Source organism: Aptenodytes forsteri, unplaced genomic scaffold, assembly GCF_000699145.1.
Source record: "Aptenodytes forsteri isolate BGI_AS27 unplaced genomic scaffold, ASM69914v1 Scaffold35, whole genome shotgun sequence".
Classification (NCBI taxonomy): Eukaryota; Metazoa; Chordata; class Aves; order Sphenisciformes; family Spheniscidae; genus Aptenodytes; species Aptenodytes forsteri.
This window is the reverse complement of record NW_008795334.1, coordinates 779,403-802,997: the sequence shown is the minus strand read 5'-3', so window position 1 is coordinate 802,997 and position 23,595 is coordinate 779,403.

Below are 23,595 nucleotides of genomic sequence, written 5' to 3'. Positions count from 1 at the left end.
AGTTGAATGTATGATTATGAAGCTAGTTTGTGGGCTCAAGAAGCTGGATAAATAACACACATGAGGATGTTACAGTTGGATCAAATCTTTTTACCTCAGATGTTTTCATGCATCTTGTCTCCAACAGTGGCCAGACGTGGATATCTAAGAAAGGGGTTCAAGAAACAGTGCCAGTACAGGCTGATCTTTAATACACCTCTGTAGAAGTTTAAGGACTTCCTGTGCTGCTGCATCCAGCCTGTTTTGTGTTTAATATTCCTTGATGGGTCAATCTTCCAGCAGTTTTCTGATTTTAACACACAACATCCTACAGCAGGGAATTTCACAATTTAATGTAAATTGTGAGAAAAGGTTATATCACTTTTAAGTCTGGAGCATGCTAATGTGTGCTACAATTGGCAGTTGTAGCACAAGAAAGAGATTCATCATATGCCCATTCTCCATCCCCTCTGTTGGCCCCTTCCCAGCTGAGGAGCCCTAGACTACTTAGCTTCATCCTTAAGGGGAGACAGGAAGATGTTTCATATATTTTATCACCCTTCAGTAGCTTTATGCTGCTGCAGCTAGACTGATACTAAACTTTAAGACTGCTTAACTAAAGCTGGCATGACTTCACTGCAAAGTCAAACCAGAGACTGCAATGTAAAGCTTCTCCAGCAAACCAAACTTCCCATACCTCATGATCGGCTGCTGCAATGGAGTTCTTGATATTTCTCTCCAAAGCATTTCAAGATCAAAGCCTTATTTTTAATAGTAAGCATATATTCATGGAAGTTCAGTCTTAATTTTTCTAGGTGCATTAAGCCTGAAAAATTTGTGCCTACAGAATGAACTTCAAGCACAACACATTCTGCTTCCAGGAACCTACTCTGTATGTAGAGTCATATGATTAGTACCTGATTTAAAGCTCAATTCCAATTAAAAGCTTTGGGCTACAATTGCACCTTCAAGGTCACTGTGCCAGGAGTTACAAATTCCAATGGTAATGGTTGGTGTATGTTTGAAGTTGCAGGAATTAATATATATGTTGTCTTTTTTATGTGCTGGCACTGAAGAGGTGACTGCAATCTCCGTAGCAGAAACATAGAACTAAGCCTAAATGTTCTTAATTCATACAAACAGGTTACTCTTTTTTAGTTTCTGTGTTCTAATATTAATTAGTAGAAATCTCTCATGGATTTATTTTGAATGAGCATTGTAAATGTAATTTTTGGAAGCCTAGATTTCTTACACCTTTAGACAGCAGTCAGACCTGTGAAACTTTGAAATCACAGAGAAACCAGCAGAGGGAAATATAAATTTCCCTTCTCCTTGTGTCTCTGAAAGCTATTTTAATTGTTGGTTTGTTTTTTTTTTAAATATGCTTTGGAATTTAGGGCAAATCCTTCAACAGAGCAAAATGTTCCCTAGGGTTAAACTGAAGAGAATACTTGGGGGGCAGGGGGGACGCTGGGCAAACAGTCAGCTGTGTGCCCTTCACGGAGATACAAAACGTCTCTTTGATTACTTTATTGGGTTAACATTTTGCAGATAGAGTGAGCTACCTGTAGAAGAGAGGGTCTCTCCTGTATTGCAGGGACTCCAGGGTAAATAAAGACTTGGTGACCTCCAGAAAGATGCTCTAAGCCATAAAGACTAACAACAGCTTGCATCAGTGGCAAGTCTACAGGAGTAAAATGTTATATGAAACAGATCATAACTTTCTGAAGAACAGAATCCTGTTCAGCAGCTGAAAAGTATTTGAAGCCCTACAGGAGCAGACAAATTATCTTCACAGGTTCCTGCTGCTCAAGGCTGCCTCTTATGAGTTATTGCATATCACAGGCCCTTAAGTCACACTTTGCTACTCCTCTGTTGAACATTCGTAACCTGAACTTGACTAAAACATAACTTGAATAAAACTTGTTTTCTAGGAAGATGTTCCAGGAAAGCATCTAATCTTGTTTTGTTTCACTGGTTAGACACGGAAGAAATTGCAGCAGTGGTGGGAAAGGCAGGCTGCGCAGCTCTTCAGCTGCAGCTGCGTTTTTAAGGCAGGATCAGTTGCTGTACCTCACTGTGCTAACACAAAGGAGGGAGTGGAAAAGACTTTCTGGTAAATCCATGCCTGGTTTATCACTGTCATTGCCAAGAAGATCCTTTATTTCCAGTTTGATTTTGTCTGGCTTCATGTGCCAGCCATATGCCTTTCTCAGTAACATTAAATACCCATTAGCACTCAATGTGTTGTTAGAGATAGTTAAAACCTTTTTTTTTTTTTTTTAATGCTGGCTAAACAGACAGAATGTTTTACTTTGTATTTTTTCTGTAGTCTTCCTAATTGTTTTTGTTCTTTTTTTTGTGAAACTATGCTAAAAACTTCTTTTTTTTTACAGCTGTGAAAACCCAAACTAAGTACAGCATTATAACATGTCTTCACAGTGCTATGTGTGAAAGTTAATATCCTGTTTATATTTACTGTCTCCCTTGTACATCCCAGCATAACCTCAGATGCATCACTGCTCTAGAAATAACTCACAACTTTCTTGTCTGGTTCAGTACGTTTCCTGCACTTTTTCACTATGTTTAGGTTTTCCATGACTCAAAACTCTTTCTGTAGGTATAGTCAACATCACCATTACCCCAAGAAATATTAGTGCCTGAAGAGCCAGGGTTTTGCATTTTGCACAGCTGTACCCTTGAAAATATAGTTTGCAGTTCTTGTTTTCTGATATGTAACTTTGTAGTTAACTGCTTTTAAGACCTGTTTAATGGATTGAACTAACCTAGTATTTCATCTTGTTCTGGAATGATTGCTCTTGCTCATTAAGCTTGTAGTAGTACTAATGTAGTACTACTACATCAAATTTTCATTTGATGAAGTTTTCTTACTGAAAATCAGTTTGGAGCTTTCAGTTAGCCATATATTAACCTCTTCCATGTTTATTGGCATTGGGCTGATGATAAGGTTTCATCAGACTATCCCACAGCACTAAATCATGTATCGTGCAAAATTTCAGAAGTGTTATCTGCACAAAGCTATTGATATGAGCTAAATCTTAACTTCCTTGAGGGATGTCAGCATGGTTTGATGCAGGTATTTACATAATAGTCCCATCTTTAACCATATTCTTATCTGTTCTAAGTCATTTGGGAGAATGTCAACTTTTGAGTAATATCACCATCTGCCATATTTCAGTCCCCTCAGCCTCACTTTCCTGTACTTCACCTGAGGATAGATGGAAACAGTTTCTTGCACCTTTATTCCAGCAGATCTGTTTTTCTTCTTCTCTGTGAACTTATTTAAAAATGACTAACAACTCATCTAAATGTCTCCCTAGTCCTTTTAACAGTAAGTCAGATGTGCTTCCCTGGAATTCACATTACATCTCACCTATATGCCTACCCAAAACCAACCCCCCCACATACTTCTGGTTTATCAGCCATTACTAGAATTGCATAAAATATTGCTAACAAATAAGATAAACTGTAAAATGTTTTCACTTGAGACTTGGCTTCAAAGTCTTGTGAAGTAAATATACTCTTTCCGTTCACTAATAATCACTGCTTGTCAGGCTCTAAAGTAAACATCCAGACTACAGACACCATCAGTTAAATGGGGAAAAAAATTCCTGATCTTTAATACTCCTAGTGTTTAGATTTAAGAAATGTTTCACCTGTTATCTTGTCAGAATAAAATAAATTTAAACACATGCCTGGAAATGTCTGTCTTTGTTCCCAGGCACTGAGGATTCCGTGTTCCTAAGTGCACTGAGCACATCTGAGTAGCACTGCGTGAGTGGTGTCCCACTAGGTTGTTAACAAAAATAAGACTGCTCTCACAATACCAGAGAACAGCATTTTGAATAAATAAATGTGTTCTGAGGCAAAACTTTCCTATTCTTTGTCTTCTATAATCTAGGGATGGTGAGACAAATAGCAGCTTCTGTCATTTAATGACACATTTATAAAGCGCACTCAATTTGCAAAGTTAGAATTTGGAAATTATGACATTTATTGTAGGGACTGTAGTAGCAACTTTTCTTGGTTTTTAGGAGACAGATTTTGTTCAGTTTCAGCTTTCTAAAAAATTGATTGCTGGGAACAAAACTGTCTTTGTTTAGTATCTTGAGCCATAGAAGCAGCAGCGATCTTACATTTAAAGAGTCAAAAACTACTTAGAGGAAAGGTTGAGGGAAATATTTTCCATTTATTAAAAAGACTACTCTAACCACAGCCAAAATATCAAGACACAGGTAAATATGCCAGGAGAAACCTTCTGCAAATTGTAAATGCTCTTCAATTTTCCATATACCCCCACTTGAATTATGTTTTTAAAGTTTTTAAGTAATATAAGAACTTATTTACTTCTGTCTCTTGCTTTCTGGGATTCGAGTAGGTCTTTCAGTACATGCGAAAAACAAAGCCATCAAACAAATGAACCTCAGAAAGAGTGGAAAAGAAATAAAATCTAAACCAGTGTTGGACTGAGTCAGATGTTCACAAGATTTCTCTAAGATGTAAAGTACGCAATTCACTAAATATGAATTTTCTTAAAAACTTTCAGGACCTTAGCAACATCAACATGAGTATTGATTTTTTATGCTAACATTAACAAAGCAAGCAAGGTGTATCCAGTATTGAATACAGAGAAAAAGTCGATACTACAATTTCAGAGAAATCATCCCAAAAAAGGATGGTTGTGTGATACTTAGAAGAACAAAAGCAATATTTAAACCTCTCAAAAGTGTTCAAAATGCAGAGAACTAAAAATAAGAGAGTGGGTAAATCAATCTCATCCTCAGAAATGCAACAATTGTAGATTGCAGTTGGCAATCTAGATCACCACCATTAAGGTGCACAGGAAAAGACTGAAGGAGGTTTGACCCTTATAAGGATATGAGAAGGAGGTGCTTCTTTCTGATGGCACATAAAATTTTTGACCTGGAGCTCAAAAAGAATACTTGCTGTATGGGAAACAGAAATTGAGCAGAGAATTTGTACGTCTGGACAAATCCCTTTATTTAACACAAGGAGCGATACCAAAAGATAACTAACATGTTTCTCAATTCCTTTCTTTTTTTTCTTTCGTTTTCTTTCTTTTTTTATTCTTTCTTTTTTTCTCTTTCTTTTTTTTTCTTTCTTTCTTTTTTCTTCCCCCCACCCCTCCTAGAAGACAGCGACCTGAAAACCTCTGTTGCATGGAACTCCAGAATTGCGGAAACCATCATTTTCAGCTATTTTTAAAGAAATAAAAAAATACATGATCTGTATCCCAAACAGAAGGGATTTAAATTATGATCTGGATAAGTTGTTATGAACAGACCAGCCAAAACAGAGTTTTATCTCTGAGGTAAATGGACTGAAACAGATGGAAGAGAGAAAAGAGAACTTTCCTAGAGGCACAATGTCTCCGTCACCAGCTGTTACTGGGAGATAATGTGCAATGACAAGTGATGTATAGGAGGAAATCCAAATGCCTATAGTCTTTTTCTGTGGTCTACAAGAGCAGCAGGTTCTCTTACACCTTTATCTTGTTTAAAGGAAGGACTCAGATTTACAATGGCCACTCACATGGCAATTATTTCACAACTGTATCAGTCAAAAAGCAAACTGGAAATAAATGTTTCTCAAATCAGCTTAATTGTAGTTTGCCAAAGCTTTATAGGTAATTAATACATTATAGAAACATGAACAAGACATATTCCTCTTTTGCTCTTACAGTTTTTGGTCTTCATAATTTGAATATCGTAATACAAAAGTATGGTAATTATAGCAATTTGTGGTAATTTTTATACATGTATTAAAATGAGATTTTTTTGATGTCTGAATAACGTTGTAGTAACAAATATTAAAAAAGCAGACTACAATAAGATCTTGGTACATCTGCTTTAAATGATTAAGACAATTCAAAGTGCTTATGAATTCACCATGCTGTGAAATCTAGGAGTACTGTGGCTTCCTTAGGTTTGAGTTCTTTAAACAGTTAAATCAAGAACAAAAGTTCTTCAGCTTCTTGAAAACTGGTGTATGTTCTAAAACTCTCTGTCAGTGCTAGGTTTTCAAAAGATATTTAGACAGCTGATAGCTAAAAATTCAGATCTGTATTTTTCAGGAGTACCTAAGAGTTATGACTATCCCTGGCTGAAAATCCAGATATCCATCTAATTATTCAAGCACCTGAATATATGTAATGTCTGGCCAATGGTGCTGAAAGGAAAGATTTCCTAGATCCAGAAATTCCTACCGTGAGCAAAATGAATTTCTAAATCTTTTCTTAGGCTGGCGATGAAAGTATTTCTTAGGCTAACAAGACAAACTCAGGTTCTGTCCCTTCGTCTATTTACAAGAGAAGGAAGCTCCTTAAAGTAAGCTAGGAGCCTCAAATCCACAAAGAGAAAGTTCTGTGCTTAGGACTCTTCCTATATCAAAAAACCCCATCTCATCCAAGCCCTAAGTAATCTTTCTTAAAGTGGTGCTGACCAGGTTCAGACCCATCTCAAGCTTTTTAGCGGGGCAGCGTTTATTTTAATACTTATCAAAAGAGACAGTTGTGAATTTCCTAACCAGAGATCTAGAAAGACAGGGAGAGGGAGAGATGGATGCAAAAAAGAAATAAAAGTACCCTAGCATCCATCTGCATTTCAGCTGGGTTTCTTAGGAAGCCAACAGGTTCCATCTACTTCTGAGTTTTACCTGTTTACCTTTGGTTATACTAGCGCAGGCTGAGAGGGCTGTTCAAAATGACTAGAAACGCTTGAGCAAGATTATATCATCAGCTGGGCACATGGAGGTCATGCGGTGTAGTAGATTGCTTGACTGACAGCTTGACTGAAGCAGGCAAGAGCACAGTCCGTGCAACTCTGGCCAGTGGCAGAGGGATGCTCATGTCACGACTTTTTACCTCTCATAAATTAATCCAGGATGTAACTGAGAAATACTCAGTGAAAAATTTATGTACCTGGGATTTTTGAGAGCAAGCATGTTGTGGTCCTTCATCTCAGGCAGGCGTTCGGCTCAAATACATGCATTAGGAAAAGTAAGGGTCCATGGAAGGGACAGCAAATGGGATTGTTTCCTTATTTCTTTGTGCTTTCATGCTTCACTGAAGATGGGCACTGCATGGTTTCACTAATAGCACTTAAGCGCTATATTAATTATGAAGCAGCTGCTCATTATGCTAATGAAGAAAGTAGTCATGACTTCTTTTTTAAAATCAACTGTAACTTTCTTCTGTTGATACAAAAGCCATTGGTAAGGAGCAGTGAAGAAACCTGACTTGACAGATTCCTTGCAAACTGACCATGGGTTCAAGCCTAAGAAAGCACCTTAGGCCAGTGCAAATGCTATGGCAGGTTTCTTTTTACATGGTTTTCTTTAATATGAAGAAGCGTGCTAATTTAATTATACTTGTATTAGTCATTAGAAAAGTTCTCAGTAATCCCTTTTGTCTAACTCCTTGTGTAAACTGAGATGAATGGAGAAGGGCCGCATTTACAGTTGTGCTTCCTGGGATCCTCGGGACAAATCCATGTTTAACATCCTTAGCTTATTGGGAAGAGAAGCTTTGCATCTCATGTGCCAGTTGCAGAGGTTTCCTTGGCTGTGGAAAGTGAGGAGGCACGGAAATGCTAACCATATATTAGGTATGAGCATTACATCCTATTCTTCCCTTACTGCTTTTTAATCCTATGCTGGAGATTGATGAAAGTTCAGGGCTTTTTAAGAAGTTGATCTATTTATGTAAAACCTGGAAAGGCAGATATCAGTGGTTCCAGGCAATTTTCAGAGACATACACTAGGGTCTTTGTATAACAAATATTTATTGAACACCAAAAATATTTTAAGCGGCACTTGGGATACTATAAATAAATTTTAAACAAAACTAGTCTGTTGCATTTCCAGTACTGACTTCCTCACTGTGTGCCTGAGACCAGTGAGTGTACTATTTTCTCTTTATTGTTTCATTCTTGAGGGGAAAAAAAAAAAAAAATTCTGGTTGTCAGTCAGCAACATTTCGAAATTTAAACTACCACAAAATATGATCATATGTGAGCTGCAGTTTGCACAATAGAAGAGTATGCCTCGCATAGCACCAATGAAAATACCTTGGCTCTACATGACAACATGGTACAACTCACGTGTTCCACCCTTGAAAATCCTCAGTGCACAGAACTAACAACTATTTTTTCATCCCAGCACCCAACTTAATAGAATATTATTTCTGAAGATATAGCTATTAAAAATATGATACTATACTAAGTACTCAAAATTACAATATCCATAAATTACATGACACTTAGGGAAATCACAGCTTTTCTTCATTCACTTCCTCTGCTTACTTATGCTGTATCTAAATGGCAAATAGATGACTTGGTCCACTGGATTGCATCCAGGACTCCGACAGAACAAAGGAAAGCTGTGAGGAGGGTTTTTTGCTGGGATTTTTAGTTATTTTTTAAGTATGTTTTCAAGGATCACAGTGTTTTCTAAGATCTGTAACAAAGAAATTGCTAGAGGTAGCTCTAATATGCTATTTGGGTTCATAGACACAGGAAATTCTGATTTTCCACATGAATAAAGTGACAGTAAAATTTCAGAATTAAGCTTCCTATCAATAAAAAACCCCCTCTTTCCTTAATGTCTGCATTTATTCTACATGCAGAATGCTATATTTACCTAGCTAACATCACAATTTTTCTTTTAGAATTAGATATTCAGCTCACATTCTGGCTCTTGCAAATGATCGATAAATTTGTGGTGAGTTTGCATAAGTATTTTTTTCAAATGAATCGAGCCCTTGACTGAGATATTTTAATTGCTATAATTTGAATAACTAATTCCAAGTTCTGAAAATTACTTGAAAGTAGTATGTGATTAACTGCTGTTAATGAAGCCATTACCTGATTCAGCAACATTTCATGCTTGGAACTGATTATCTCTAAATGCAAATCAAATTGATTTGAATTGTCAATTTTTTTCCTGGATTTATAGTGTATTTTTTTAGTATTCTGCAACTACTGTTATGCAACATACCTTGTTATTTTTATTCTTCTGGCAATTCTATAAGTCTAATATGAACTGCTCCAAACAAGTGGAGTCTCTCTTCACATGCAAAATCTTCTTTGCTCAAAAAAATTAGCCAAAAATAAAATTAAACTAATTTTCAATGAAATGGGAGTTAGTGACATTACTAACAGTTAGTGATATTGCTTCACACAAACTATACCAAAGTGCAACAAAGATCGCTTTGTTGCAGGATACAAAATTATTGATGAAGGAAGTTTATGATGTTGTGGGATTCATTTAGTTTCAACAGCTGCTGTTTATTTTCATCACTTCTGGACTCTCTTTTACTTCTAATGTAAAGAATGTTAAGATATAAAAGTGACGGAGCTGTGCACAGAACACTGACAGTTTTAGAACTAAAGGGATTTTTACCCAATAAAACATAAAAAATTAAGGAGGTTAATTTTATGTTATCTATTGTTATTATGTATCTTGCAATATCCCTCACTCAGATCATCCTGCTGTCACTTCAAGCTTTCTATAACCAGTTATTGATGGACAGATCTGTCTCAAAAGAATTCTTACTTTAAATGGGCAAGACAAAAAAGACTGGGAAAAAGAAAGGAAAGGTGTGTTTGTGGGAGGAGGGATGGGACAGGTTGCTTGTTTTTACAAGCTGCTTAAGGGTGTTGAGCAGCAGCTATCATGGTAAAATTTTAAAGCCATTAAATGACTGAAATCTAGGTTTTCCTCCATTTTCTGCCTGTCTCTCTTGTCTCCAATTTGGTGTCTCACTGCTCACCATGATGATTTATTTGGCTTTGCTTTCTCTTGTTTTATTCCCCAGAGTTTTCTGCTCTATACTGACGGTGCCGCCACTGGCTTGACTCCTGCCTGCTGTTATTCTCATCCTGGGGAGGGAAATGGGGACTACAGAGGTCAGTCACCATCCCAGAACATTTGTTATCTGTTGCTTGGTAGGTCCTGGCAAAACCCATTTTCTAAACCACAGTAAAGAAGATATCATGTGCACAATTTTTTCCAGGTATGTTTCCTCTCTGCTCAGAGAACCAGCACTTAATAAAATCCTCTATGTTTCATACTTCATGGAGATCAGGATTTGGGGGTTACTTGCACTCTCTTGTGCACTCTTTGTATAGCCCTTTCACACCCACCCCCACCCACCCACCCACACTTGCACGTGCATGCACACACACAAATCTATGTTCAGGCTACTACCTGTGTACCTTTCTTTTTTCTTTTAGTGCAAGAAGGAATTTTTTCAATAACTGGAAATATATATCCCAATTTCCCCAGCAGACTGAATTGTTCCTGACTCCAGGAGGCTTATGTCAAACATCACTCAGCATGTTAGGGCGTCCTGACCAACTAACAAAAAAGCATTCCAACATGAAAAGTCTGCTCTCACATTCAGGATCAATTCTGCCTTTGGAAGACCAAAGTTGTGTACGTTTCTAACAATTTGGCATTTATCATTAAATTTTAACATGCAAAGCCCCTATGAATAAAAATAGCAGTTAGAGTAACTTTTTTGCTGGACAGTTTTGCACAGAACTTTCCAAATGCTGCTCAGTCCTGACAACTCTAAGCAAAACAACAAGAATGATAAAAAATGTGCTTGGCATTTTACTTCTTGTATTTGTTTTATCCAATCCACTTCTGAAGGTTAAGAATGGATTAGTATGAAAAGAAAGTTGAGAGTACTAAATGTGTGCAATCTGGAGAAGGGTTGCAGAATAGAAATGCACCCTAAAAGTGATATTAAGAGTAATTTTATACAAGAAGTGGTTAAAAAAGAATATACAAGCAGTGCAAAAACTGTCCTACATACTGGGAAGGAGCTTTTATTAGACATTTTAAACATGAGACATTCCTAAGGGAGAAACGTTCACCGGAAATACTTAACAGCTGATGTAACAGGAACACCAGGCAAGTAACAATGAAAATATCCTGCATGATTTGGTTGGGTTTAGTCTATCTATGGAAAAAATATTCCACCAATTTCCAGTTACCAGAAACACTGGAAAGATTGCATGTTTGTCCATATGAAATGCTTTATCCTTCATAACAAGGCTGAAATTATTCAAAAGAGAACACCTCCCTGACATAGCTGGGGATGTCTCGCAACAGCTTCTTTCATGGAAGCCTGGTATTTTCATTCTCAGTGTGGCATGTAAAATGTAATGATGGACCTATCTAAAATGTTGATTAGCTTAACATTTATTTTATATCCATGTTTTTATCAATATGCACCAAGAATAAAAGCCAAAAGAGAGAAGGAAAAGCAGTTTGGAAAGGAGATGACAGGTTTGTGAACACAAAGAATAAAAAGCCTTCCACAGAAGCAAAATTAATCCTAAAGAGTATACAGTTTTTATATCCATTGTGCAAAGAGAATATCAGTACTAGCCTTGTTGAAACAATTTATCACGTCAGGGTAGTTTCATCAGAGGGGAAGAAAGTCATCGTAACATTATGTGGGCTTTGCAAATGATCAACCTACGGAGCTTTTGTGACAATCAAAGCACTCAGGGACACTGGTAACTTTTCTACATCAGCCTGACAGTAATCATGAAAGATTGCTACAGGGGAAGATATTCAGGAATAAAGATAATTATACTGGAGAGAACCAGGCCACCCATAAAATAAGGTGGGCAAGACTATCTCAGGTTTTGAGCTATACAGATGTTCTGTAACATAGCCAATATGAATTACATGAGATGAAGTGGAAATCAAACCATATCTCCTGACCATTACATTTATTAAAAAGATTTAATGTCTTATCCTAGAATGATTTTCAATTATGCAGATAAACTTCTGCATAAACTGCTGCATCATACTTCTCTAAATAAAGTGTAAATATATAAGAAATAAATCAATTACCTTTTACTTTCATATACTTGTCATCTCACATTCAACCTAGAGCGGGGGTATCACTTTCACTAGGATGATCAAAAGTTTTGCCAAAATGAAGGAGAAAAAAAATCTGCTCTTTTAATAATTTACAGGAGAGCGTTATGCTGTATGGTCTGCAAATTATGCAAATATCTTAGATGAATGTGCCGGGTATGAGATATATGGAGATTTCTTGGGTAACGGTTTTACCACTTACCATTGCCACAAGACAGCAAAATGAGTAAGTGATGGTTCAGTATGCTAAGATATCCATCGAGTAAAATGATTCAGACTAAGTGATGTTAAATGTGGTTTAGTATCACGTTATACATTTCCTTGACAAATCTGTATCTCTGTGTTCTTGCTTGCTGTACAGTCAGACATCCCAGAACTGTAAGAGCTCTTTAATACAGGATCTCCTTTTGCCACCTTTACTTATATTACTATGTTCTGGTTATAATGGAACCATTTCAGATTAAAGTATTATGCAACGAGAATAAGGCTGGAAGAGCCTAGGCAATGCCTCCAGGTTCATTCTGAAAACTAGTCAGTGAGCTTCTTCCAGGAAAAGTTAGTAAATTCTAAGAATATATATCTGTCCCGGATGATAAGAACTCCCCAAGCTGGCTAAGATTAGCCAGCGGCACAGTGCACAGTGCACTCGTTATTTTTGAAGGGGCAGTGTACTAGAGGCCTTCACAAAGAACACACTGAAAAAAGACAATATAAGCCTTGCTATAAGTCTGTGTTAAATAGGTGTTAATATTTTCTTACCTACCACGTTTGATTTCAGTTAGACTGCATAGTTTCTGGACTTGCAAGCTGCTTGCTGCTTGCAAGGCATTAACATGAGCTAATCCTTCTCATATGGAGCAAGTAGTCAATATAACACATAAATGGCTAATAAATACAAGAGCAGGACAAGATGAATGTGTTTGTATAAATTAGCACTGTATCAGTCACTAACTCATGACAAGGTTCAAAATAGTTAATATTTTTCCAAAGCAAATTTTATGTGCATAAAATAACTTGGCTCTCTAAAACCAGACTTCTCAGGGAGCATATCTGGATTACCACTAACAATACCTAAAAAAATAAAGAGGCGATTTACAGAAGGCAAGCTGGTGGAGAGCTGAATCACCTGAATGCACGTGTATGATGTTGGTTTTTCTACGTGTGTGCAGTGGAGGAAAGAGTCGTGATCATATCTTTTGATGTGAAAACAGGGATGATTAGAAAGTGACAGATATTGTACCTGTTTGTCTCATCTGTCCCCTTGGGTCAAGCACCGAGTTTCTCTTTTAGTGGCATTCTAGAAAATCCATCATTTTATAATAGCACTGTTCACATGGTAGATACCCTGCAATTGAAGTGTTATTAATATATAAATACTTTCACAACATAAACCTTTATAACACTGCACACTGGGTCTTTAAACACCCTTCACTGACAATGCAAGCATTCTCTAAGTCTCGCATGTGTGGTTATCACTTTATACAACAATATTACAATATAGCAAGAAGTTAAAATCATACAGCAGAGTTTTCAGGAAGTTCACATGAAATATGTACATCTTTTCTAGCTTTACCTACCTTTTCTCCTTTTCCTAAACCCTAACCTTTTTTGAACCCAAACTCACAGTTTTGAAAATGCTCATCTTGTCCCATTTTTCAGGTAATTGCAAGGTAGGGATGTTAACAGTTGGAGTTGCTCTCTGTGGCTTGAAACAAAAAGACTTCAGCAGTGTTAAAGATGAAATTACATTTTGGAACCTATATGCTCTCTGGGTCATAAGCCTCAGTTACCTTTGCTCCCTTCAGTATGAAGAGGGTGAAATGCTCTGATTTTTGGAAATCTGGTGAAGGATGCTATAGTTTAATGACTACAGTAAAAAAATGGAAGGTATTCCCAGTTCCGCTCTATGGTAAATTCTGGGACCTCGGGTAACTATTTAAACTGTAAGGTTTTTTTCATTCCATTTTTTTTCCTTTAATGATTATATTAAAATACAAAATACATATCTGTGAGTTTATTTATGAGGTCCTAAACTCCACAGAGGAGTAACTGGAAAATCTTATGGTCCTTTTCATACAGGAGAGCCGATTAGGCGATCTAACAGTTTTTTCAAACCTTCAGATCTATGAATATATGAATAATTTTGTACTTTACAGAGATAGCAAGGTTTAATTCATTAACATTAGTGGGGCCAAATTAGAACACCTGTATAGACAGTGAGAGAGAAATACAATCCAGGATCTCAGGCAATTTAAACTGGTGTTGACTAATTCAGGACACTGGTCTCTCAGGGACACTGGTGCCAGGTAACCCGGAAGTCTCTGTCTGGGTATATTTGTGAAATAAAATGGATATAAACAAAGAAGTAACTCAAGACTTATAGTGGGAGAACTGAGAGGAAAATATGTCCTTTTCTATAAGCGGGAACACAGGTGAATAATTCATATCAAATTATTTATTTATTTATCATATTTTATCTCTTTTTCTGTGCAAGATTTGTCCTTATATGGGTCGTTATTTTCTCCAATGTATTCATTATTAACTGTATTATTTCTCTGAGCAATTTTTACTCTGAAGATTGTCTGTTAGAACTTTATTGCAAGCATTCATTATGCAAAATTTGTGCTGTTCATCTTGGAAATGTGTCACCTAGTATATTTTTGTTTCTTTGCTTGCTGATTGGTCGAGCATAATTCTTAGATTTCCAATGTGAACCATGAATTGGAAACTTGCTTTCCATGCTTACTGTTAAATATCATTTATAAGTTGCTGTGTTGATAAATAAACTCAATTCTTAAAAGATCTCAAACAAATGGGTGCAGCCATGGTGCAGCCATTTTATGTTCTTCAAAGTATCTGACATATTCTTACTGGATATTTTTAGGAGCTAGCATTTGCAAAACCCATTATAATTTTTTTTCTGTTCTAGCTTCATCTTGAAGTTGCAATTGAAATGCAGACAGCTCTAGGGAAAGTCAGTCATCTGTCAGAGATGCTCCACAACAGTTGAGACAAAAGGAGACACTAGAATAATGGTATATTCTTCATATAACTAGAATATTGCTAAAGCACTTTCACCATTTACTTGATTTAATTTATCACTTCAGCTACATATATGTGAAGACATTCTATTTACACTGTGACAAACTCTGTGTTCATCAAGTTTATTTATAGAGATATTTGCCCAATTCTAATGTTAATTTGTTGACATCACTTGGAAAACTGTCAGTAATATAGGATATGATATGCATTGCCCATTTGACTTGGTGTTTTGTCTCTGACGCTGGCCAACACAAGAATTTTCTGAAGGTGAAGGAAGCCTGCATTAGCAAACACATGATAAACAATCCTTTAAACTCTATCCCCTCCTACTCCCTAATAGACACTGTTCAGTGCCAAAGCCTGATTTTCCTTACTTATATGAAATTTAGATTAATACAAGCTCTGATTGAAACTTCTGAAGGCAATTCTGAAATTTTCAACAACTGGCAGAGAAAGAGAGCGTAAGGCTACATGGAAGACAAGTCGAGGAGAAACATCACAGCAACCTATGCTGGTGGAGTTTAATAATCACAAGAATTACATGTTTTCCTTTAATTTTCTTTCATGAAATTCTTCCAAAATGTTTTCTTATGGAACAGCTTGATTTCAACGATTGCTCTCTGCCATATCTATCAACATTTTAACAATGCCCTTTTGTTGTTCACGTAAGTGATGTCCCAACCTCCAGTTAACTCAAAAGTTTTCTCATTCCAAGTCCTTTTCTGAAGTCATACTCCCTGACTGCACATGCCAGGTTGTTCCCTCAGCATTTAGTCTTTGCCATTTCCTCCTCCATGCTGCTTGATTTCAACAGGGAGTCAGGAAAAGCACTGGGTTGGCAGCCTCTTTCCTCTCAGTTCTGAGTGCTCCAAATTTTTTTTCCCCAACTTACAGAATGGTCACTGGGTGTGGGACTGGGCTCTCTGGCAAAGTATGAAAAATTGAATTAGTTTTGTGATCATATGCAATTAACCTACATTACGTGATCTTTGAGGGTCAAGCAATTAAAATTAGGATAACTATCTCCTATGGCATACTATTTTTATTAATGTGCAACAGTACTGTATATAGTCTTTGATTTCTTGCATAGTTTAAAGTTATTTTTGTGCAAATGATGTATAAAATGGCTAATGGCTTTGACTACGTTTGTGTGCAGCAACTGCTTCTTGCAAGCATCTGTTTAATCTTTCCTTTAAGGCGATTAAAAATACAACTGAATCTTTATAAACCAAGTCATTGTAAACCTAGGGAGGGAATTCTCTGAGGAAGAAGCTGCTATTAATGGTATTTGCGACTCAGCACAAGAAGGCTTTGTCTGTCATGGCGTATTCTATTACTATGCTTATCATCCCCAGTAGCAGAACATAATGAGAGAAAATTCCTGGTTTACTGAAAAATCAGTCATCGTTCCCTGTGGCACGTTGTTTTTAGATGTTTTTGAAGAGTTTAGGAGAATCTGGCTTTATGTTCAAAGTCACTGAAGTTCCTGGTGAATACGTACATACTTCTCAGTACACACCTGAGTCATCTCATTGCAAGCAGCTGCATAAATTATGTGCATAGATGTTTCCTGGGTAGGTCTAACTGTGGTTATATTATAACAGGAAGAAATCAGTTGCACAGTAAGAGTAACACTCGTCCTGGAGCAATGCATCAACTTCAGAAAGTCGGCTCAGCATAAACCCCATTTCTCTGAGTCATATCAGTTGTGAACACAGGCTGTCAGAAGAGGTGGAAAGAACTGAAATATTGGTCATATAAAAAATATTTAACATATTGAAGAAAAGATATTCTAAATCCTTTATATTCTGTATGAAATCTATACATTCAATGTAAGTATATTACAGAAGTATGCTAATTCTAATTAACAGTATAGTACAGAAGTATGCTAATTCTAATTAACCTTGTCAAATGGAATTAATTCAGATGAAAACCCATATTAATTATTAATTAATTATTAAATAATTAATTAAGTGGTTTTTCAGAGTGTATCCAGGAAACCACTTAATGCAAAGACTGATGTACCTATCTAGAAAAACTGAAAAACTGAAGGAATTTAACCCACAGAGAAAACTGAGGTGGAAAAAAATGGCTTTTAGCTGAGATTTGAAGAAAAACAGAGAGCTAACAAACTGGAGAGCAGGTTTTACTTCTTCTCATCCTCTTTTCCCCTTTTCTTCCATACAAACTTTCCACCTCATTGAGACACCATAATCTTTCTCCCATCTGCACTGTCCCTCTGATCTTAGTGTTTCCTCTTCAAGCTGGAGCCCCGTGTGGCTGGGGGCCTGATCCAGGGGCTGGTGAAGTCCCTGTGAACTGCAGCCAGTCCCAGCTCCTGCTGGAGAAACAGTCATTGGCTTCAACACTGCTAGAAGCCCCATGGCATCCATAGAGACTGCTCGCTTTGTGCTGGGCAAGGCGATTATGTCTCACTGAATTAATTACACAAGAGGTTAGCTCAGTGCTTGGTGCTTAGTACAGAAGGGGGGTGTCCTCCCTTCCTGTTGATTTTTTGGGGGATTAGGATTGCTCTACGGGGTTGAAAACACCTCTCCATGTGCAGCATTGTGCAATTCTTTTGTGTATTCTTTTGTCTAAGGAACGAAGAAAGCGCCTTCAACTGTGTAAGGTTCAGGGCTAAAAGCATTATTACTATTTTCATAAACAGCAATGACAAGCTTCCAATGAAACAGGTTGTATCTTGTGGATAATATACAAAATTGTTCTAACATCCCAAGTTTTCTCACTGGCTTGGCTGAGCTACCATAGGATTTTAGCGGATGGCAACCTCTTTGATAACACTCTGCATTCAGATCTATTTTCCTCTTTACTCCTTGGCTTTCAAACTCTGCAGCTCTTTTTTACTCTGCTGCCCAGTCTCCCACATCTCATTTTCCATGATTCCTCACATCCCTTTATGCAGTTTCTGCCCCTGCCATCACTCTGTTGTTAAGCTGCAGTTGCCGAGTCTTCCTTTCCTGCTGGTCACCTTTGTGAAGTTCTTCCCTTTCAACTGTCACTTTCAGCACTCTTTCCTTCACTAGGAGCTTTTTTTTTCCCCTCTGGTGTCTCTTTTGCTCTTAGTGAAGTCAGTTCTTTCATCTCTGTTATCTGGTCAGCTCCCCACCTGGAAAAGCTGTCTCAGTTCCCACACCTGCAAAGCCTTTTGAAGGAATGAGTTCAAACAACAATCTTCCGTGCTCTGCTATTATGTCCACCTCTCCCCCAAACAGCCAGCTGCTTTCCTTCTCCCTGTACACTGACTTTATCCAGAGGATATTTCTCTCTCCTTCTGCTGACTGAGTCGACTGATGCCTACACCTCACCGCCCCGACTGTCCCATCTACCAGTTTCAAGGGCACACAACCCATGGTTTCACCAGCATATACTGCTTAGATGTTTATGAAAAGGTGCTAGTAACTATCACTTAATGATCTCTGTAGCTTGCTAAACAACAGGAGATAATTTTTCTTTAATTTGTGTCAAATGGTTTCATAAAACATACAGAATAAAACACAGCAACAGGTAAAACCATGGTGAGATCACACCAGAATATGGATGCTTATTTCAAGACTTGCTTCCAAGGCAGAGGTATTGTTTGCTTCAAACTAACTCAGTGTGAAATGGCATTTTATGTGTCTCTAGAGAATTCATACAACACGTTCCCTTAAACTCTTATGAAACAGCTTAAGTCTGGAATAAAATCTCTGATGAGTCTTAATCAGAAATCACCTAAGAAGTTTTGCAGCGGGAAAAGTAATGTTATATCTTAGTTTACAGCTCTGCTTTTCAAGAAGACTATTTTGTGGGTTTATGTGCTTACAATATTTCTGTGGAATACATACTATATTTAATTTCTTTCTTTAAAACATCAATATGTCTATCAATCAGCCACAACTAAAAATCAACACCTAAGTTCTAATTTCTTAATTATATATTATTATAAATAGTTTCAGTAATGAAGAAAGTCGTGTGAGTGCAAATGTAAAATCTGAAGTAATGATAGTCACACTTCAAAGCTACCCAAAAGTTTCAAAGATCATCCAAATTACTTTGATCTGGAAACTATGTTAGAAACCTCACAGCCAAAGATCTTTCCCCTATTCTTCCACAGAAGAGAACTGAAAATGTGAGTCTCTTAAGCAGATCTCTACTGCTTTTCTTAACTAAGGAAAATGATATGTGGACACCTGGGGTGTTTTTTTCTTCTTTTAAATTCACAAACCCTTAAAAAACCTTTTGCACTGGGATTACAGCTGTCAAGAGTAAGAAAATTCTGTTGCATACACGAATGAGAGATTTTGACTTTTGGGCTATATTCTGAGTTGAATTGGAAATGAGAAATTTGAAACACTTCAGTAAGAAAGGATTTTTTAAGTTAATGGACAGAAATGTTTTGTTTCAACAGCACTAAGTTTTCTTATTCTTTCACCTGTTTATTTTATATATTAAATGATACAAAAATATGTCAAGTTCTAAGAGAAAATTTTTGGAAAATATATTGTGCAAATGTAACATTAGAGTATCCTGCTAATGCCAGAAATTTATTCTTGTTTAAAAGTCTGTTTTAGCAAAATATACGTGTTTGCAAAGTATTTTGCTTACACAGAAAACACCTTCTAAAGGGGAATTTGTTAGTCTTATGTTTTTCTTTTTTTCAATCCGAAAATTGCTCCAGATTTGAAAAGGTACTCAAATATGCCTTTAGAGTAGTCACAAAAGGGAATTTAACATTACAAACAGCAGGGGCAGTCTAACTTCATTTTATTCCTTGCTAAGATCAAACTAATGTAATTCAGGGGTCTGAATATAATAAAGTGTATGATAGGGCTAAATCCTAACGGCTAACCTGCATAGGTATTCTTCTTGGACAAAAACACCGGTGTTGCTCAAGATGTGCTTACAAGCAAAGGGCTTTTTATTCAGAGGTGTGTGCGCAGAATTATAATAGAGTCATAAGTAGAGAGCCCATAAGCATTATATTGGAAAAAAAAATAAAGAAAAGATGAAAGATTTGAAAAGTGCGAGTGAGATTGCAGTATTTTTCTCTCTCCAGAAGTACAATTTCGTTTCCATTTACTCAAACAAAGCCAGTAAAGTTAAACTTCCTTTATTGTGTTAATTGTATCCACATTCAGAACATAATCCTTTGTAGGGAACTTGTCCTGCTAAATAAGAATTAATTTTTCATTTGATCATAAACAGAACTAAAAGGGCAGAACAACTCCTTTTCAAATTAAAACCAACTTAAATATGCAAAGCATATTATGACGTAGTTAAATATTTGATAGAAAATGAAGCAACTGGGTGTCAGCTTGTTTTAATGTATTGTTTGTGAGATACCTACATTTCTTTCCATTAAATCTGAATATGTGCCTAGGTTGTTGGTCAAACATTTTTTAGTTAAAACTATGAATGAATGATGAAGTGTTTTTGAGTACAAATCATAACTAGATGATGCAAGTCAAACAACAGTGATTAAAAAATTTTGGAGACATTGCTTTTGTTTTTAAACAAGCTTGTTTAAAAGAATTAAGAATGTATCCTACTTTTAATAAAGAAAATACTAATTTTAGGACATACACTGGCACTTTTGAATAATTTTCTCTCCAAAATCCTACTTTTCCAGTTTTATAGAACTCAAGAGTTACATTATTGGCTTTTTGTATTCATGTTAACAGCCAATTTTTTTTTTTGTCTAAATTACTTATATATTTTTATATTGGCTTATTATTAAAAAATATTTCATTTCTTAAACTTTGATAAGTTCCAAGTTTTCAGAAAGTATTGATGTGTGAATCAGGCAGAAGTTATTAGGTCATGCTGTTTTTCTTTCTACAAGCTGGTGCCATTAATTGTATCCATACCATTTCTTAATGCAATATTCAAGCAAATACTTGGCTAATGGCAAAAAGCAGTGGGAATGGTCAAACCATGCATCATACCCAAACATAATTATACAACTACTCAGAACCTACAATCACTGCAAGAAACAGCACCAGCTTATTTGTGAATGGTATGGTTTGATGTCCTTATCCTTTGGCTAAGGTATAGCCTTGCAAAATAGCTTGGTAACTACATAACACCACAAATTTAGCACAATAGTATATAAGCGATTTCTATATGCATTATAGAAACTGCAGTATGAACTGCCAATACCTTACACTAAAGACTATTAATTCATGATTGTTGGGCTGGGTTTTCTTCCCTTTCCATTTTCTTCATAGTCTCTCAGCAGTGTCTGAATGCTGCGAGCGTCATGGGGACAGCAGGTAACAGCAGGCAACCCAGGGAAGGTGTCAACTGAGGGTTGATTCCCAGGTCATCAAGAACAACGCCTCTTATTCCACATCTAAAAGAAATGACCTGTGGAGCTGGACGGAGACCAAATCCCATTTTTTTCAGGCTGGGATCAATGCCTAACTTAACTGGATGCTTTCAGAAACAGCAAGAAATGATGAGTAGAGTGCTTGCCAGCGTTGTGAGACACGGTACCTCTTATTGACCAACTGTATTAGAAATGATGAGAAAATCATTGGAGCTCTGTTACAGTTTGCTGACTCCTGTGGTGGGGGGAGGGAGCGTAAGTCCTATATCTTCTGTAACAAAGATTTCTGAGGTAGACATGGCCTTACCTCAAAAAATAAAGTGTGTTATTAGAGATAACAATATGGAGAGGTATAGGTTATATAAACATTCCAAGTCTTTGATCACAGCCACATATCGGGATGTGCTAGTTATCTGTACAGTATACCATGGCTGTCTTGGAGGAGAAGCTGCCCCAAAAGTCACAATTTTAATCTCAGCCACAAATGGTGGTTGTAGTCTCGCATACATTTGCAGTTTGTAGCTGTTTATAAAAATGCCTGCCTTGGAGTGGCATGCTTGTGCTAGCAGGTCTGAGTCTAACTTTGCACCTCTCTGAAAAAAGTTAAACAACAATAAAAGCTTACTCAGATGAGGAAATACAGCAGTGAGGTATCCTCACAAAAGAGTGCTATGAGAAATATGAGAAATAATAATAATAAAAAAGCAGGTATCATTCGTGTTTTTTTTCCAAAGTCTGACACAGAACCTTACCCAGAGGGAAAACCTTCTACTACCAATAAAACTAACCACTGGTAATTTCTGGGACATGGAAATACCTCTGTGTATTTGTGCATCTGAGACACAGATGTACGTCTTTGGTGTCTTTGGATTTATTTACAACTCTTTCGTTCTCTCTCGTGCTAGTCTCTTGAACACAAAAATAAGTGTGTTTATCACAACATTTGTAACGACTTTTAGCTCAGTTTTTTTATGATTGCAGCCATTCAGGGTTTCTTTTTCCCCTCTGCCTCAACTTTTCTATTATAATGAATAACTTTCATGTGTAGCACCATGTAAACAGGTTGTAAAAAGGCTCTGAATTTACCCAAGTAGCATATTCTCTATATTGCATGGTTTTATACATCCATACTTCAATATCTGTAATATCACAGTGAGCGTTATATTCCGAAGCATCCAGTTACTCACCAAAGTAATTTTAGATGGGTTTTGCAATAACTCTTCTGTACATTCAATACCATCATTGATTGTAAATGTGATCCAAAACATACCACTTGTTGCAGGTTTCCCTATTATAATACTTCTCAAATTGACTGAGTAATTTCATGGTACTTAGTGGCATCCTGTTGCTTTCGGAAGAATAAGCTTCAAAAGGTATGTCGCATCTCTACCAAGAACAGGGTGCAGGGAAAAAGATGATTCCTGCACAGCACATGACTCAAAATAATGTGATACAGCCTACAAGGAAAGAGTTAACCCAGACACCAAGTAAAGAAAGCTGAAAATGAACCTGACTTTAAGGAACAGAGCAAAAATGAAGGTAACATTTTCACATAGATGGAGTGGAAAAAAACCCTTGTTTTTTTCACAGGACAGGAAAATAAATTCTGAGGAGATAAAGTTATTTGATGGGCTAAGGGTCCTGTGGAAAAACCTGAGAAGAGATAGTATCTTTGTGTAGGTGAAAGGAGACTATGTTACATGGAGTTATTGCCAACGTTTCTGGGAAAGAGATTTTATAGGAGGGAGGGTCCAACATGTCCTGCTGACTGAAAAATGCAAAATTAACTTGGGTGCACCGCATGCAATAGGGAAGGAGCTTCTGTATTTCAGTCTGAATGGGGAAACCTCAGGGGCAGACATCAGGAGGGGGTACAGCAGCAATGAGCAGAAAAACTTGCTTTATCATAGCACTTATGTGACCTCTTTACCAGGGACTCTGTGGATTCAGCCCTACCGGTAATCCCCATGTCTTGCTGGGGTCTGTGGCCATTCATTTTGCCTGGGGACTGACAACTTCAGCAGCCTTTCCCTGGCTGATGGGCAAGGGCTGCTGCTGAGGCTGAGCAGAGGGGGAAGGCCTTAGTCCCACTTCTTCTTCATCCACTTGGCTATCTGCATTGGTGCTGTGTGCTCTCAGTGGCAATAAATCAGTCTATCCACAAGGAAAATCTTGAGGTGATGCTGTCTTCCAAAGCAGAGCTCAAGGGCCTTGAGATAGAATCATAGAATCATAGAATCATTGAGGTTGGAAAAGACCTCTAAGATCATCGAGTCCAACTGTCAACCCAACACCACCATGCC